The sequence below is a fragment of the Eschrichtius robustus genome, chromosome 11, assembly GCF_028021215.1.
Source record: "Eschrichtius robustus isolate mEscRob2 chromosome 11, mEscRob2.pri, whole genome shotgun sequence".
NCBI classification, from domain to species: domain Eukaryota; kingdom Metazoa; phylum Chordata; class Mammalia; order Artiodactyla; family Eschrichtiidae; genus Eschrichtius; species Eschrichtius robustus.
The window spans coordinates 109412823-109431088 of NC_090834.1; the positions used below are offsets into that span (position 1 = coordinate 109412823).

The window sequence follows — 18266 nt, forward strand, 5'->3', positions numbered from 1 at the left end:
GCCTGCAGCCGCAGCCAGAGGGGAGCCCGGCGTTGCTGCCCAAGGGCCTCTCATCTCACCGCACCAGACAGAGCTCATTTTCCCTCACTTTTTCCAAACACACAGAAAAGTACACATGACAAATTATTCTGAAGTGCTCCCAGAAATGTACACCTGGAGACGCCTTTAATGATACCCAACACAAATACAAAATATTAATTTTTACTTGACCTCCAGTCTCTTTCACGTCACAGGAATTTTGTGTGAATTCACAGTGAGGTAAAATGTGGGTGAGAGCAACATGCTTAGGTAAAAAGGTGAAAAACAGCTCATCCATATTAAGGATACTTTTACAACTGTTCTCGAACATGTAATTTTCTCTTGGTTCCTTCACTATTAAAATTCAATTAGTATTCAACTTTTATTGTGCCTATCTTTTGATTCTTCTTGTAGGCTTCACTAAACCCAGAAAAATGCTGCTACTTAAATAATAGGAAAGGGCAAGTAAAATACTGATACATCAGTTCTAACCTAAATATTTTTCAACTAATACACTTTATCAAATTAAACAGAAGACCCCCTACTGATGATCAAATATCTTATATTTATACTTAGACGATCTGTCTTTTTGATTGGCTAATTCCTTCATGTTCCAGGAAGTCTTCCTTGACCCTCACTGCCAAATCCAGGTGGACACCCCTACTATAAAACTGGGTGAGGGACTTCCCTGGTGGCACAGTGGTAAAGAATCCACCTGCCAATGTAGAGGACACGGGTTCGGGCCCTGGTCCGGGAAGATCCCACATGCCGTGCAGCAACTAAGCCCGTGTGCCGCAACTACTGAGCCTGTGCTCTAGAGCATGCGTGCCACAGCTACTGAAGTCCGTGTGCCTAGAGCCCATGCTCTGCAACAAGAGAAGCCACCACAATGAGAAGCCTGCGCACTGCAACGAAGAGTAGCCCCCGCTCGCCGCAACTAGAGAAAGCCCGCGTATAGCAATGAAGATCCAACACAGCCAAAAAAAAAAAAAAAAAAAAAACACCTGGGTAAAAGCCCTTATGTCACCATATAGCGAAGGCCTGTCTGCCTCCTTAATGGACTGAGAGTTCCTGAGGTCAAGAACTTATTTTTCTTTTCTCTAGTACAGCATAAAGTAGATCAAAGGCACTCAACTTATGAAAGAATAAATAAATTAGGTTGTGGTCTAAACCACCTCACAGGAGCTGCCACTTTTGTATTTTTTTTAAACTATAAATTATAACCTGACCTCTTCAAATTCTCTTCTTCCTCAAGATGCTTGTGCTGTCACAGGCAGCTGGAGCAGCTCTGGCACAGGCAAGACATGGCAGGAATCAGCCATCACCACCATCAACCTCCCTACCACCTGCCATTATGCTTTCTGGTTCACCCCCGACTCCGCACCTCCAGAGAAAAAGAACAAGAAGGTGGTAAAGTGCTTTGGGTCCTTTAGGAAATTCATCTCAAGAACGCCCACATATAACATACAACTTACAGATAATGATGGAAGAATGTGTTTTTAAGACACTTAGGAGTCCTCAATGATTAACACATAAAATGCAACGATACGGAACAGAAGAGAGCAATGTGGCTTTAGACAGAATTAAGAGACAAAAGAAAGAGCAAGTCACCTCTCCCGAGAATCCTTAAGTCGAAACCAAGCTTCCTACTCAGAGATAAAAAGCGGAAAACCTGGGACGAGGCCCAGCTATCTGTGTTTTAATAAGCCCTCCAGGTGATTCTGACACTAGTTTTCCAGTGTCAGAACTATTGTTCTAAGTTACTTATTCATTCATTTATTCATCTCTTAGGGCAAAGAGCAAATACCAAAATTTTAAGAAGTATGGAATAAAAATTTTTAATTTGCAGAAATTATACCTATCAACCTAATTTTTCCCAAGAATTTGGAAAAGTTCACCAATAAATCATTTTAGTAGTACACTCTAGCTACTGTGTACTAGAACACAGTGTGGAACACAGACTGAGATCCACTCTAACTTACACATCAGTTCAATTAAATGTGGGTCAATGATCCAAAATGGAGCCAATTCCTAACCCTGGGTCTCATTTATATTGCAGTCAACTGATATTATTTTGTTTGGACTTAAGGTACCATAGCATAACAAGCACTGTCAATCACAAGACGCGGCTGAATTTCACTAGTATGAACACACTGCATGTTATGTCTGGATGTATTCTAGCAGAGGCGCCAATCCTCTCCACTCGTCCAGATAACAACAGCTATCATTAAGGCAAAAGACTTAAGCTCACAATGAATATTTTGTAAAAGCAGTTCTAGTAAAGCTATCAGAAATTGGGGGCTATTTATAAACTTTTAGCTCAAAACGAACATATACTCTACTAATCATCAGGTCATTGTTTGTTCTGCCCTCATGAGTGCAGGATCTGCTGTTGGCATGATCATTCCCGTAAGACTACGAGCTGGAAGAACACTTACATATTAAAGGTGGAGATGGAATTTCAAAAGCTAACACAAGTGGATATTTTAGTAGGAGAAACAGGAGCTGAAGACATCGGGTGGCTCCCCCAGAGCTCCCTCTCCCAACAGAGCAAGGGTGCAGTCTCTCTGGCTTGGAACCCAGCTGGCTCACATGGAAATACTACCATGGTCGTGGCTTGGTGGACGTATCCGAGCTAACTGGCCACTGACTATATCCAGAAGTTAAAATTACCTCAAATTTATTCCAAAATTGGCAGAAAAACAATTTTCAAGAAAGGAGTACTGGCGACTCCTTAAATGGCCTAACAGCTACAAATCTTTCTCTGATCTGATTTCCCAATATAAAAATATCATGAAAATTATTAGACATCTACTACATTCCAGACACTGTTCCAGGCACTGAGGATACAGCAAATAAGGTTTCTAACCCTCATCTGTGCCTATATTCTAATGAAGAAAGCTCTGGGAAACAACAAACTAACAAATAAATGCCAGCACCCTGGAGAAAACAGAGCAGTTTCTAAGTGGCAGGGAGTGTTTCAGGTGGAGCCAGGGCGGGACGGGGAAAAGCGGAGCAGCACTGGGGAGAGTGCACCAGGCAAAGGGCGAGTACAAAGCCGAGGGAGAAAAGCAGCTGGTGTGTCCGAGGACCAGCACAGAGCCCAGTGTGGCTGGAGCAGAGTAGGGGGTAAGAGGGGCAGGAGGAAGGCCAGAGGGCCTCCAAGCCCCTGCTGAGACTTGGGCACTAACTCCCAGGGAGAAAGCAGAGGAGTGACAGGAGTTAAGTGTTAAAGGCCCATGCTGGCTGCTTGTCATGTGGCGAAGAGTTTGAATGCTTTTGAAAAAGCCAGGTCTAATAAAGCGACTAACAATTTGGGGGGACGAGAGAGAAGGCAGTGAAGAGACCACGGCAATCAATGAGAGGAGAAATAGATGCTGGTGGCTCGCAGCAGCAAAAGCGGTGAGAAGTGGTTGGTCTCAGGATCTTTTCGGAAGATTTTGCCGACACTGTGTGAAAGAGAGAGGGCTCAGATGTGCTTGCAAGTGGAAGAATGGAATTAGCAGTTATGGAGGTGACAAAGACCACAGGGAGGTCGGGTTTTGGCAGGGGTTGGGGTGCAGGAGTTCGGTTTGGTCATGTTTGAGACACCTATTAGAGACCAAGCAGAGATGTTTAGGCAGCTGGATCTGAAGGACAGGCCCAGGCTGGATGTATAAACTTGGAGTCAGGGGACTAACGGGATTTCAAGCCATGGGGCAAGAGGAAATCACCTAGGAAGTGAGTAGAGATAAAAGAAGTCTAAGGACTGAGGGGCACCCAAATATTTAGCGATCAAGATGAGGAAACAGCAGCTAAGGATACTGAAAGGAGCAACTAGTGAGGCAGGAGGAGAAGCAAAAGCAAACCAGGGCCCAGCGCTTCAGGAAGGAGTGACCCAGCTGGGCACAGGCTGCAGTGCTCATAAGGCAAATCTCTGACAGTTCAAAGTCATGACAGATGGGCCACTGTGAGCCTCTCTCAGAAACGACAGAGAACTTCTGAAATGGACACAATGTCTCGAAACATGGGCTCATGGGGAAAGAATGAGATGGCAGAAAGTACTCTAAGGAATAATGAATAGAGAGAGTCCTAAGTTCTTGTTATTTGTTTCAAACAAGAGGAAAAGAGTTCAAATTTCAGGTGCCAGAAAAGATATATGTAATATTCACAGGATGGGAGATGGTGGGAATAGGTTAATTTGAGACCAGCATGCCTTGAGAGAGTTTATAAGGATCTTTGTTTAAAAAAAAAAAAAAAGTTTCTAAACGAACAGATTAATTGGTTCTCTGGCCTGGAGTAATAAATCACCTGAGTGCTGATGGACGGAATCCCTGAGGGTTCTGTGCAAGGCTGTGCCCCCCTCTATTTTTATGAGTGTTCACAAAAATGACACAACCGGGCTCTAAGGAAACGCAGCTGTGACTATGCTCTGGCATGGGCACACCTTCCGCCCACCCCCAGGGACTACCTGAAATCAACAGGAAAGGTTTCACTGGACCAATAGGTGGGGAAGGATGCACATACTTGATTCTAGTATCAAATGTAAACAAAAGGGCACACAATGACAATACAAAACGTACTAGAAAACTGCTAAAATAAGAGTTGCATTTAAAGAGGAAAGTTTAATCACATTTTAATACCACTAAGGTAAAAAGCACACACACACCATCATACATTCCAAATCACCAACAGCAATGGCTGTCTTTGGGGGTATGGGATTAACATCAAAAAAAGATTTTTTCCCCAAAATGTTTACAGTGAACCTATTTATTTATAATTGGAAAAAAAACCAAACAATCCACTTCCCCCAAGACTTGATATTCACGTTTCTAAAGAAAGCACAGAGTTGTTTCATAGAAAAATGCGCTTGGTTTATGTAAAGTGCCCACTCTATTCCCAGTGATGGACGCTCAACAAATGTCAACACCCTCCTAGCCTCCCACTGTCCCTTCATGGACACACACAAGGATCATAAACTCTTAGTGACTTTTGAGCTCAGCTGCTCACCTCCAATTTGAGAACTCTGGTTTCAATTCTTTTTCACTTAAAGCTTTTGGAAAGGAATTTTTTGTTGAATATCCTAAACACAAATCAGGATTTCAAAACATCTGTCAGAAAAATGAAAATATTGATTCTGAAAGACTACCAAGAATTTCAAAATAATTCCTGTGCCATTACCAAGAATTCTAGCCAGTTTACACGCTGAACTTGTCTGCAGAGAGTTCATCTTAGAGAAATCATCCATTGACATGGAAACAATCCCCAAGTGGCTGAAAATGAAAAGATAACATACATTTTTAAAAAGCAGGCTCTAGCTTGCTAGAGGACTTTTGAAAATCTTTATTGAGAAAAAGCAGAACAAACATTTTTCAAGTGATTCAGTTACAATTTGCTAAGAAAACAATTCGATACACCAGTTAACAGTTTTATCTTTGGAGAAAAAGATTACAAGCAATTTTTTTAACTGTTACATGACATATTCTTCAAAAGGTTCAACTTTTCAAAATGAACAAATATTACTTTGTAATAAAAAAATAAAGGTGTATATAAGGAAAATAAAACAGATTTCACAAAAATCCTTCTGCATCATCCATACGTATGTAAGTTAAAGCCAATTTCTAAAACTTTAAACACAGCAATTCAAAAATCAGACTTCTAGGTTGACGGGAACTGAAGAAATATCACTGAACTACTTCCACAAGTTTTCGATGCCTTTGCTTGTGGATTCTGCTGCTCAAGCGTCACAACCCCAGACTCCCAGGGGCTTTATATTTAAAATAAGCACAAGGAAGACAAACACAAAAAAAAGCACAGAAATGAAAGCAAGCACTGTCCGAAGAAGAAACAACAAACACGCAGCACCCCCCCCCCCCCCCCCACCAAAAGAACAAAGAGCACGAGGTGGACCAGGAGTGAAACTACTCAGACCACTACCGGTTCCAACAACATCCCACTCGTTAAGTGAAAAGCCAACTCCCCCTTCCAGGGCCTCATGTGTGCAGCCTATCTCACATGTGAAAACTACACGCAATAGCAAAAATGAAAGTATTTTGAAACTGTTAAGAACTACCATTAACAGAATTTACCTTACCAAGGCCTACAAGGTCCTGCATGATCCAGCCCTGCCAGTCTCACCCCTCGCTCCAGCTAATACTCCAGACACAGCCTAGCTTACATCCCTCTAGTGTGCAAGGCATCTTCCCACCACTGGCCTTTGCACTTAGGATACTGCCAACCTGCCCAGCAGTCCCCCCACCTCCCAGTCCTCCACCCAGTAGACTGTCTTGATATATGCTTGAATATTTCTCCTTCATGGTGTTTATTACAACTGTATTCACTTCTTTATGTAATTACTTGGTAACACTTGCCTTCCCCACTGAAGTATAAACGAGCTAAGGTACACTTTCGTATCACTGGAACCTAGCACAAGGCCCAACATACCACAGGTCCATTCATATCATATCCCCCTTTCCAGTCTCAAACGTAACTGCTACACATAAGCCCAAGTGGGTATCAGTTCTCTCCCTCAAATCTAAAATTACAAAAGGACTCTATAATATATGTACCAAAGAATTCCATGTCAGTCTTTATCAACAGTTATTCCAAATTCATCTGCAACTAACATATAGCCAAGGTTCCATGGAATCCTACAGTAATAATTCACACGATCAGACCAGTTGAAGAAGCCCTGAGAAGCCATCAGGAGCATCTGGGATCACTATTCCACTGTAATTCTCTAATGCAGTTTGACAGGGTAATTGCCCAGTTGCCAATTTCTTAGAAACCTACCATGAATCCATGATCTCACCTATAACCTTAAAACTTGCTCCTATAAACACTGTCAGAAATAAATCTCATTTAAGAATTTAGACGACCTGTCAGAGTTCAACTAGTCCTAGTGGTACGAAAGAAAAGTCTTGGGGATTTTTCTTCTCCTTAATTCAGCATTAAGCCCTCGTTGCTCTAAAACTGGAGCTGTCATGCAGATTCAATGCTGATCGGGTATCTAGCACCAAACTCCAGAGCAAAGAATAGGTCTTTATACTTGTAAAATAATTACTAATGACATGCTATTATTAAAAGTATCATTTCTGCTTTCCTTTTCCAGCTTTTGTAGAGTCAAACTCATATGCGTTTTGCTTCAGCCAATTTAACAGCTTTCTCAAGCAGCCTCAGGTGGCAAAGCCCCAATCAGACCAGCAAGAGGATGGTGCCTGAACAGAGCAGTTTCCCACCAATGCATAATAATGCTCCACCCACCCCCTTTTAGGATAAAATGATGGCTAGAGATAGCGTCACTAATCCTGCTAAGTTGGTTGCAATAACTTCTCTAAAGGAGGCTGGAAAATGGTCCCCAAAGATATCTATCAGGTCTTAATCTGAAACCTAGGAATGTTAATTTATAAGGAAAGGGGTCTTTGGAGATATGAGTAAATTACAGATTTTGAGATGAAAGAGATTACCCAGGTGGGCCCAAAATGTCATCACAAGTGCCCTTAAAAGGGAGAGGCAGAGGGAGATGTGACACCACACACACTTGAGAAGAAGAGGAAAAGAGTGGCGTGAGGTGGCCACAAGCAAAGGAATGCCACAGTCACCAGAAACTGGAAGAGGCAAAGAACAGTGTGCTCTCTTAAGAGCCTCTGGAGGGAGCCCTACCCGTATCTTGATTTTGGTCCAGTGAAACTGATGGTGAACTTCCGGCCTCTAGAACTGTGACAGAATACATGTCTGCTGTTTTAAGCCACCAAGTTTGTGGTACTTTGTTACAGCACACACAGGAAACTAATACAGAGACCATGAAAAAGCAAATCAAAGTAAAAATGCTTTCTAATTAGACTCCAGAAATACATAAAATTCCAACATGTCACAGGAAAAGAGATTTTAAGCACCTTTAAAAAGTTGTCTTAAATACGCTTTTTAAAAAAGACATTTCCCCCTTCAACTGCACACATGAAACACGGCTACAGAGAGAGCTATATGGATTTTGAAGATAAAGCTGGTGTCTCAATTACATCTAATTACTCACGCACTGTTTAAGCACAGTTAACCAAGATCTTCCTTAGACGTAACATGTTGAACATTATTATATTTACATATGTTTGCAACTAAAAAAAAAGAAAATCAAAACTATTAGACTTTTTCATTTAGCAGACCATTTTAAACAGCAAAACAGCCACCACTGGTTAAGTCTACGATCAGACGTTCGCAACACTTATACTTACTTATTCAGCCGCTGAACTACAGCTGAGCATGGGATAAACTCCTCATTACAGAAAATACTGCTTCACAGTTCCTTATTTATGTACACCACATGTACACCAACACGCATCACAACAAAGGGTTTTATATAGGAAAGATCTGTGTCTCCAATTGTCTCCGTAGGTATTTCTAAAATAAAGGTTTTAGCTGACGTGGTTGTCGAGGGGAATTCTGCCCCTAATCTCCCTAAAATCTCCTCCCCGTCTCTCCGTATCTGACCCATCCGCTTACCTCGTAGTGCCTATAAGTAAAATCAAGGACGCTTCCTTTGTTAGAGTAGTCTCTGAGACCCAAACAGCATTTTACTTTTCTATAAACAGATGCCACCTAGTGTCAAGAGTCTGTAAGTACAGCCCACAGTTCCTGAGAGGCTATGAGGTAAGTAGAACAAAGGACAATTGATTCTTACTGGGCAAAGACAAGGGTGAGAAAAAACTTCCAAAAGGTGGTTCTTGGGCTGGGTCCTAAAGGCCAGGTGGCAGACTGTGCAGGGGGCAGCGCGCACAGTGGCTCAGGATGCGGCTCGGGGTGCAGTCAAAGCATCGGTGCCGCCCTGGCTCCACTCACTGCTCTCCAGCAATGCGACCCTGGACAAGCCATTTAACCTCGCTAATGTCTCATTAGTAAAATGAAAAGAGGTTTGGCACAAGGATTAAATGAGCAGAAATTGCTAACACAATAAAGGTCTCCAGCTGTCTCCTCTTTTCATGTAACTAAGAAAGAAACAAAGAAGATATGTTGATGTATTATTCACAAAACTTTAAACAATCAAGTAAGTAGACGTTTCCCCTCCATTCCTCATCCTACCGTAACTCCCACAAGGAAAGAAAAAAAAAAAATCACATCACCTCATCCATTAAGAAAAGTACAAATTTTCAAGAGAATAAAAAAGGACCAGGGGTGCTAATTTATGATACAGAGTTGAGATCAGCTTTGCTTTTCCTACAGCTCCTGAAGAGAAGGAATGTGACTTCTGGCAACAATGTATAATTAAACATCACTGAATACACCTCACATGTCAACATTCAGAGGGACTGCAGATTTTGTTACAATAGAATATACCTTGTTGTGTATCTGATAAAACATTATCTTACTGTAACTCCAATTTGTTAAAATAATTGCTCCTCCATTCACTTAGTGCTTCCTATATTAACTTTATCATTTGTCATGCCCTGTAAAGCAGGTACTCTTTTTTTTTTCCACTTACACAGATGAAAGACTGGAGAATTTGCTCAATTGTACTCATAGAAAGGATCCCACTAGCCAAAAAGCATGTGATTGGAGGCAGAGAGACCAGTTAGAAAACTAAATGCAACAAAGAGTAGAAATGGATGCGAAGAGAGAGGAAAGCTCTGGTGTTTCAAATACGAGCTTGGCAAGCCTTGGTGACAAATCAGACATAGGTGTTGAGGGACAGAAAGGAAGTCAAGTCAGAAATCTCTAGTTGGGGTTGAAGTTTCAGTTGGGGAGACTGCAAGATTGCCATGAACTGAGTTAGGGACTGCAGAAGGAACACATTTGCAGGAAAGATGAGAAAGTTTGGTTTGCTGAATTTGAGGATGGGGCACTACCCAGGTGAAGCTGTCTTAAGATGTTAAAACTCAGGAGAGAAGTGACTGTGAAAAGAGTAACATTAACAGAGGACCTTACAATTCACCAAACATTTCAACATTATCTTAATTCAAAAAATCACAGAATTTCAGAGCAAAAAGTCTTAGATTAAAAGAAACAGGCTCGGGGCTTCCCTGGTGGCGCAGTGGTTGAGAATCTGCCTGCCAATGCAGGGGACATGGGTTCGAGCCCTGGTCTGGGAAGATCCCACATGCCGCGGAGCAACCGGGCCCGTGAGCCACAACTACTGACCCTGCGCGTCTGGAGCCTGTGCTCCGCAACAAGAGAGGCCGCGACAGTGAGAGGCCCGTGCACCGCGATGAAGAGTGGCCCCCGCTCGCCACATCTAGAGAAAGCCCTCGCACAGAAACGAAGACCCAACACAGCCAAAAATAAATAAATAAATTAAAAAAAAAAGAAAGAAACAGGCTCAGGAACACGTATTACCTGCCCAAAGTAATTCACTTCTTCTGACAAGATAATATGCTACCAATATGTGAAACCAAAAAAAAAAAAAAAAAAGATTTTTTTGAGCTTTATCATGGTCAGTTAAATGAAAGGAAAAGGGGAGTGAAGAGAAAAGGAAAGAAAATAAGCACGTGACACATGCTGGCACCGTGAGAGTCAGAGAGGCCTTGCAAAGGAGCATTCCCCACTTACAGCGCTTGGGGCATGCCGCTCAGTGCCTAGCACAGTGTCCAACACACAGCTAAGTAATGTCCGCTCAAGACGTGAGTGAAGAACCGAGTGCCATGGGGATGACAGAGAGACACCTCTTAGCTCCAGTTCTCTGGGCACCATTTCACACTATTGCTCATTACTATGATCCAAGAACTGTGCTAATAACTTCACATATATCATATCATTTACCCACATCACAGTCCCTTAATATATACAATATATTTTAAATACTCATTAACATATAATATTAAATTATACAACATAATTTACATAACAAAAACATTAAATATATCCAACATATACAATACTACTGTTATCACCCCCACTTTACAAAGGAGAGGAAGGCTTAGAGAATTAGAAAAAAAAATTAGCCAAGGTGGGGTTTAAAGACTGTATACTCTTAACACCATATAAGAAAGCAATATAATCCTGACTCAAATTTTTCAACATGCTTTGCCCCATACTTGAAGAGTAAGACCCTAGAACAAAATGGACATGGTTCCTGATTTTATGGAACTCAGAGTATAGTGTGGGAAGAGAGACAATCAAATAAGCATGAAATGGTAAATTCTGGTAAGCACTATAAAGGAAACAACTAGGATATCAGCAGAGAATAATATAGGAACAAACTTTAGACTGGATGATCAAGGAGAATAAATCAAAAGCGTAAATACAGAAACAATCACCTTCTTTCTGGATCAGAAACACTCCTGGTATCTATTTATACCCACCAAACAAATATTTTCTGAGGCAACTGGCTTTGTCTAAATCCTCCTCTGAATGAGGTCTGATTTTTGTTTCTTTTTTAACAGGAAGGGAGAAGCAGGTTTGTATATGGCCTCTCCGGCTCCAGACTCTACGGGCTCACTGGCTGAAGGATCAGCCCCCTTTACTCTTTAGCTGGGGGGATCCATCTTTCTAAGAGTAGGTTGGTTTTCTTGCTAAAAATACATATCCCTTCATAACATGCAACATAAAGTTTTTTTTGAAAATAAAAATACTTTTCAGAGATCATTAATACTTTTCAGAGATCAGATATTTCAACCTTGTTATAAAAATAAGACAGACAAAATGAATCATTCGGAAGACCTAGAATCAACTCAATCCAACATTTATCAAGAACCTACTGGGAGCCACCGGGCACTGTTCGTGGTGCTGGAATACTGGTTGTGTGCAGGGAACACTAGAGGGCGCACGAGAGTTTCAGCTTTCAGGAAAATCTGCACAGGGCTACTAAGGAGTGGGAGACCTTGCAAAACCAAACAGAAGCATGTGAAAACCAAGTAGCTGATGAACAGAGCAGAAGAGTGCAGAATAGGAAGCAGAATGACCCTTCACTGAAGGGATCTTTTGCCTTAAAGCTGAGAGGCAATCCTAGTGTCATGAGAGATGTACTGACCCGGTGTTCCTATAAAGATGTGCAAGTTAGGTGTTTGTTGCACCCTAACACACATGACTGAGGGTTCACCAGCTTGGCAACCCCATGAGGTAGGCGAGACGGGTATTATCACTACAAATGAGATGGCTAAAGCTCAGAATGAAGTTGCCTTCCTGAAGTCAAACTGCTTTAAGTGGTAAGGCTGAGTCTAGAACCCTAGCATTCAGGCCTAAGTCTGGGGTTTACTTCAATATTTGAGTCACATGTGCATCACCCACAAACACACAGGCTTATCACTGGGGAATGCTTCCTAGCTCCACTTACTCTCTTCTTTGTGTACTCTTGTAATACAGAAAATAAGACATCTTGCAGAAATGCAACTGATAGGGAGGAGCCAGAGACATGTGGGAACCATACAGACCTTAAGAATTAGGCTTTTGGGACCCTAGTCTCCAAATTGTAAAACCCAACTGAATGTAAGCTGTACCATCAACTTAATAATATTTCAAAACAAGGAGAAAAGACTACATGGAATATACAGATGAACTATGTAAACCAATTGGAGAGATGTCAAAATATGATTAAATTAGCTCTTAGAAGTGAGAAAATGGGTGGCGAGCAAGTGTAAAAGAGAAAGTATAATTTAGAATTGGAAGTGATCTCAGAGATTAATGTTTAGTTATTTTACAGATGAAGAAACTAAGGCTTGGCCCTGTCAGTGTGTTACACAAATAAGGTGGAGCAGACTGGAACACAGGTATTGATTCTTACTCCAGCGGAACTTCATCCAGCCCCAGAATTATACGTATAACTGTAGTTCTAATTATATACAACCTTAGAAGATGGTGCAGTGTTTGACTCTGTCTCACACAGATACCAGCCAGCTTCAAATCTGGCTGGCAGACGTGGGAGCCAGAGGCAGTGAGTGACCAAAGTGGTCCAGTGGTCCTAGGAACCCTTTAACCTGATGGAAGGAAAATCACGAAGCAAGGCATAATTTAGAGTGTAAATGACTACGGAAATCAGTGACTTTTTTTTTTCCCTTTTGCGACAGTATTTTAGAATTAATGCAAATGGTTCTGGTTCCATCACCAACTATGTGAAGATAATATATCCACTCTAACTTACTGCCTCTGAGCAACACGGGGATCAAAAGAAAAGTTTTTGTTTTTTTTTAAAGCTAGACATAAATGCTGATTTACCACACTAAGGTGATGAGTCTCTCACGCACAGACGGAGTCTGTCTATCCCGCACCTTTAAAACAGCAAAACCCCGTAACGTCTGTAAAATGAGGTGCGCGTGACTAAGATCTGGGGATGTGTCTGTTGAATAAAATAAGATGTATCTGTAAGTGAAAACTGACTTAGACTTTCTGCAGTCTGACTAGGACAAACTCCAATCACATTAATAGAAAAACACAGGGCTAGGTATTGGTCAGGCATGCCGTTTCCTCTCAACCAGCACTTCTAATCTTCTAGGAAACACCAAATTACGGGGAAGAAAAGGGATTATTGTAAGAACTAAAGTAAAAACAGATTTGTGGAGGTTTTTTTTTTTGGGGGGGGCGGAATGTAGAGTTGATAGAAAGAATTTAAAGGAAGTTGTGAAACCTTCCTAAGCCCCGGGGTCCCCTGATTTGTTCGCTAGGACCCTTCCCCATTCAGCTTGTTAAATGAAACTCATTTAAAACCACAGGATTCAATTCAAAGATTTCAAAGTTGACAGTCTGTCCAAGAAAAAAATTACTTTTCAAATCACTGTGTTCTAATGGTTATAACTCCCTAATACTTGAAATTTAAAGTGCACTGGCTAGTTTTATCCTGTAATAAATTTAAGTTTGTGCTTTTTATTGCAATTAAAACCATTTCCTACACCAAGACACATCAGTAAAATACATTTTTTTCCAAAAATAAAAAGTAACTAAAAATCAGGCTAAAAAATTAAGTTACATCTTACACATAAAACTTCTATTGCATAGAGCTCTATCTGAGATACAGCTATCCTACACTCTCTTCCTGCATTTACTCAGTGTATCTATGGAACCAACAGTGTCTCATACTGGAACAAAGACACATGGTCCCTATCTTTAACACTGTGTGGAAAACTCAACAATTAGTGTTCTAGGGCTGACACAGTCGTGGAGCTCTTGCCCATGAAGGGGAAGGAGTTTGTGAGTGGTGAGAAAGTAGAGCTCATATATGGCAGGCAAGAGTAGAAAATAATGGAACTGACATCGTTCATCTGGAAGGATGTGCTCTCATAAGCCATGGGAAGGGCATTCCTGTGACCAGGGAGCTGCTCAGATGCTTCACACACAAGTGGCTTTGCGACACAACCAGGCCACACGCTCATGTCCTGTAAGTCCACAAATTGATACTCAAAGAGAAATCAGATTCAATCCCAGATACAGATGACCCAAGGGAAAATTTATAAACCAACATGCTCCACCCACAAAACTCTAAGCTCAAAGACACACAACCTGGGCTTCCCTGGTGGCGCAGTGGTTGAGAGTCCGCCTGCCAGTGCGGGGGACACGGGTTCGAGCCCTGGTCTGGGAAGATCCCACATGCCGCGGAGCAACTAAGCCCGTGTGCCACAACTACTGAGCCTGCGCGTCTGGAGCCTGTGCTCCGCCATAAGAGAGGCCGCGACAGTGAGAGGCCCGCGCACCGTGATGAAGAGTGGCCCCCACTCGCCACAACTGGAGAAAGCCCTCGCACAGAAACGAAGACCCAACACAGCCAAAAATAAATAATAAAGAAATAAAGAAATAAATTAAAAAAAAAAAAAAAGACACACAACCTGCTACCACTTCCTTCACATGCATATTCTGCTATACCCCTATCCTCCCCTCCCCCCATTTTGCCCACTGGTATCTGGTTCAGGTACGGAGCATTCAAAACATAAGCACTTCAGTGTGTATGTAAAGACAAATGAAAACACAGGCAAGAGGGCACGTGGAACTGACTTTGAGTGTGGTTTCAAAGTTTATGGGCTAATAAAAAATTAAGCCCTACTCTACTCTCCTCTTGAAGAGTAAGTATCCCCATTATTCTTTTCACACCCAAACTAAGTGGTTGTGTCAATGACAACAACGTTTTCAATAACAATGGAATGAACATATTTTGAAAAACTAAATATAGGGACTTCCCTGGTGGCGCAGTGGTTAAGACTCCACGCTTTCAATGCAGGGCGCCGGGGTTCGATCCCTGGTCAGGGAACTAAATCTCCCGTGCACGCCGCAACTAAGAGTTCACATGCCTCAACTAAGGAGCCCGCCTGCTGCAACTAAGACCCAGCACAACCAAATAAATAAATAAATAAATATTAAAAAAAAAAAAAGAAAAACTAAGTATATATCACTAAGCTCTATTCATAAATTAACATTTTTCATCCAGTGTCTACTGAACACCTACTCTGTACCTGCTCTGAGCAGAGAAGATAAATAACAAGCTCACAAGAATGCTGAGGGGACGGTCAACAACCAACTATGATACAATGTAACAACTGCTCAGGAACAAAGCAGAAGTGTGCCTTCTCTTGAGTGGGTCAGCCCCTGCCCTTGTGTTGTAAGAGGTCTGCAAGGGGTGTGAAGATCTATCCAGGAGGTAACACTCTCTCTGGGCCTTCCTGAAGGCGAGTATCAATCCTGGGGAGGGGATGCAGGAATGCCGGGCAGGGTGCGACCAAAAGGCACCAGGCAGGGGAAACCACTGGGGCCGGGGCTTGGAAAGGAAAAGGACAATGCTTAGAGATGACGGGCCCACACCTGTGGTGGAAGTTGCTAAACATTCGGCTACAAAGTAAACTTGTACCTATAGTAAGTAACTCTTTAAGTAAACTTCCCAGTATGCACAAATTATCTGCGATTATTTCAGGCTAAACTGATTGCCCCCTCCCTTTTCAAAATATTTACGCTTTTATGACTAGTCATCAAAAGTTACAGGCGTGTTCTTAATATTAAAGGAAAAAAAAGCTTCAGCTGGCAACTGTTTCCTCTGATGACCCTATAAAGCCACGTTCAACTACACTTTATATCAAAATGGTTTAAATCTAAAAAGGTCCTGATGAAAAGAAGCACAATCACAACCCATCAGTTCTTCTGCCTACCGCTCTAGATACGATTTTTCCCCCCCGAGTGAATTTCATACGGCAAGTTCAGAAAAATTAACTTCGAAGAACACATGTTCACCCCCTCAGTATTCTTAAAGTTCCCCCAGTCAATGGGTCGGAAGTAAAAGAGCTCTAACACGAGGTCAAATAAACCCAAACAGAGAGGGAGTGAGTTTCTCTGGGTCCAACGTGCTTCTCTACCATTCCAGCAAGTTGGGTCGAGCTGTCATCTTGTAAACGTTTCCCCCACTCTCATAGGTAGGGCTGACGCTGATACATCATCTCTGGATACGTGGAAGGAATCGAGTCACTCTGGGAGGACCGACGCCTTTTCTCGGGACCCGAGACACCGGCACACTGAGGGGGCCCGGGAGGCAAGCCCCGGCCAGGAGCCGGAGCCGCTGTCAGGGGAGGGACGGAGCGGGGCGGAGAACGGGCCCAGGAGGAGATCTGAAAGGAGGCTCGAGCCCAAACACAAACAACCCAAAGTTGAGCGCGGCAGAGGGAGCAGATTGGGCGAGACCATTCACGGCTGCCCATTGGAGAAGAGGGAAAACAGAGTCCCCCAATCGCGAGCGGCAGGGCTGCTCCCCTCGTGCGGCCGCGGGCCGGCCCGGCGCTGCCCGACGGCCGCTACCGCTCCCTTCCGGCGGCGGCGCCCACTGCAGGGCCCGCGCCCCCCCGGCCGCCGCCGCCGCCGCCGCCGCGCCCCTCCCCCGGCCGTCCCCCCACCCTCGAGGCCCCGGCCCCGGCCCCCTCCCGGCCCGGCGCCCCCGCTCCCGCCGGCCCGCCCCCAGCCCGCCGCCCCTGCGCCCCCCGCACCGGCGCCCGCCCCCCGCTCACCGCCGGGCGCTGCCCGCTCCTCCTCGGGGCGCGTCGAGGCCCCGCCACCCCGCCGTTGCGCTGGGGGGCCCGCGCTGCCCGGCGACACTTCCCCGTCCCCCAAGAATATTAATCACCAAAAATAATTCCAGAGAAAAATGGAGAGTAAAATCCAAGATGGCGGCCCTAGCCGCAGCACCGCCCGCTCCATCCGCTGTCGGGAAATGAGTCCCAGCCGCGGCCGGAGCCCCCCGCCCCCACCGCGCCGCGCCCCCGCGCCCCCGCGCCGCGGGCCTCACCTCGCCTCTCGCGCGGCCTCGGGGTCCCAAAGGCAGCCGCTGGCCTGGGGCCTCCGCGTCCCGGGTCCTGGCGCCGCGCGTGCCGCCTCCGGTGCCTGGGCGCCCTCACCTCATAGCCCCGGAGCCTCACCGCCCGCGCCGCAGACGCGTCGCCGCCCCCGGTGAGCCGCTCGGACGCCGCCCGGGAACGGTGGAAGGACACGAAAAGGAGTGCCCGCGGCCAGGCGGAGGAACACCACTTCGGCTCGTGCCGCTCTGAACGCCTCTGTTGCTTTTACGGGACCAGGGGTGGGGGGAGGCGGAGAAACCCGAGAAAGAAATGAGTTCCCCGCCGGGTGCTCCGCGGCGGAGGAACAAAAAGCGAATTTTGAGGGGACGAGGTGAGTCGTTGCTTCGCTTCGCTCGCGGCGGAGGGATCCGTGTTGAGCAGTCGACAGGGATCCCTCCGCTCGTCGCTGCCCTTTAAATCGCGGCTGGAGGCGGTGCCGCCGCGCGTCCCTGGGGCGCCATCCGGATCTCAGGTCTCTCTACGTACCCGGGGCCCGCGAGGCAGCGTTCGACACTCGGTCCCTGGAGCAGCTGCACACATCGGGGACAGCCCTGGGGAATGGGCAGGCTCCTCGCCCACTGCGCCTCCCGGGTGCGCCTAGGGGAGGTGGCCCCACGGAAGCGAGCCTCTTTGTTGTGGGAATGGGTGTCGTTGGAAGCAGATACACCCTTAAAGACCATGTGGGCAGCCTGAGCGTTCCACCGCGTAGTGTGGGAAGGAGGGAGGGGGGAGTGAGCCTGCATTAATCGGGCCACTGGCTTCCTAGTGTCAACCGGCCATTTTTTGAGCACCTACTGTGTGCCGGGCTTTCCGAGAAACGGGTTTTTCCGCTTCTCGCTCTAGTTGGGCAGTGCCGGTACCAAGGATGCAGCTCCCTCCAGGAGCTTTAGGCTGGTGGGGAAGTTGCCGAGAGGCTTACACGTGCCAGGTGCTGCCCTGCTGGGAGAGTGCGAAGCCTCGCCCTTTGGATCCTGCAGTTTATGATAATGACTACAAAATAACGATAATGAGAGTAACATGTATTACAGCCTTTACTGGATACCAGGCACC

At 44.8% G+C, this 18266-nt stretch overlaps 1 protein-coding gene across 3 annotated transcripts in view; it reads right to left on the reverse strand.

Moving 5' to 3' along the window:
* The window catches only part of KMT5B (lysine methyltransferase 5B), a 52774-nt gene extending 35259 nt beyond the window's left edge, over positions 1-17515 (reverse strand). The window contains exon 1 of one of the 3 annotated variants that reach the window (XM_068555158.1): positions 17168-17515. The gene's annotated coding sequence lies outside the window, so the exon portion shown is untranslated. Of the gene's footprint in view, positions 1-16889; positions 17061-17167 lie in introns of those variants that run through there. The other 2 variants (XM_068555159.1, XM_068555160.1) reach the window with 2 other exon arrangements.
* Between the last annotated feature and the right edge of the window lie 751 nt (positions 17516-18266).